This window comes from Camelina sativa, unplaced genomic scaffold (genome assembly GCF_000633955.1).
Source record: "Camelina sativa cultivar DH55 unplaced genomic scaffold, Cs unpScaffold04821, whole genome shotgun sequence".
NCBI lineage: Eukaryota > Viridiplantae > Streptophyta > Magnoliopsida > Brassicales > Brassicaceae > Camelina > Camelina sativa.
This window is the reverse complement of record NW_010925913.1, coordinates 1-609: the sequence shown is the minus strand read 5'-3', so window position 1 is coordinate 609 and position 609 is coordinate 1. Positions and strand designations below refer to the sequence as shown.

At 37.1% G+C, this 609-nt stretch overlaps 1 non-coding gene across 2 annotated transcripts; it reads right to left on the bottom strand.

The window, feature by feature from the left end:
- Window positions 1-609, bottom strand: LOC104723162. Of its 2 annotated transcripts, none has more exons than XR_765460.1 (3): window positions 577-609; window positions 182-257; window positions 1-83 (listed from the first exon to the last, which is right to left on the bottom strand). It is a non-coding gene; the product is annotated as an uncharacterized LOC104723162 (transcript). The 2 variants fall into 2 exon arrangements; XR_765459.1 differs by having other exon boundaries at window positions 515-603.

Genomic DNA, 609 nt, shown 5'->3' with positions numbered 1-609 from the left:
TCTTTTGGGATTTGCAGTAATCCAAAATAAGCTCTTTCCAGAGCTGTATCTGCTTCTCACGAGTGTCCCTCACAGGCTGCAACCTAAAAGAAAAAGAAACAGACTTTTTCTTCAATCCACATCCTTTTTAAGAAGGATAAAGGAAGAAAAAAAAAAAACTTGAAGAAGAGAGACTGAATACGTGAAGTATGGAGGATAATTGAAGAACTGAGGAAGCTTGAAATCAGCCAGTTTCTGCATCTTTGGACCTCTCAAATCTATTCACAAGAGCAGCAGCAACCATAGTTACTATCTTGTAAACAAAACAGAGCCCAGAAAACAAATGTGCTATTCGAATTAACGCAAAGAGCTACAAGCAATTCAAGTTATGAAATTGAAGTACTATTTAGCAATCGGATCACCAAAACCACAACACTAGAAAATCTAAAACCCAGAAACAACAATCACAAATTTATTGAATTTCAGAAGAAACCAGATCTGGGTTCTGTCAATTCAAACAACACATAACACATACCGATGATTCCTTAAAAAATATATTCCCCCAGAAGACAGAACATTAGAAAGCGAGCAGCTTACGAGGCAGACAGATGGGGTAACTGAAAGTTTGAG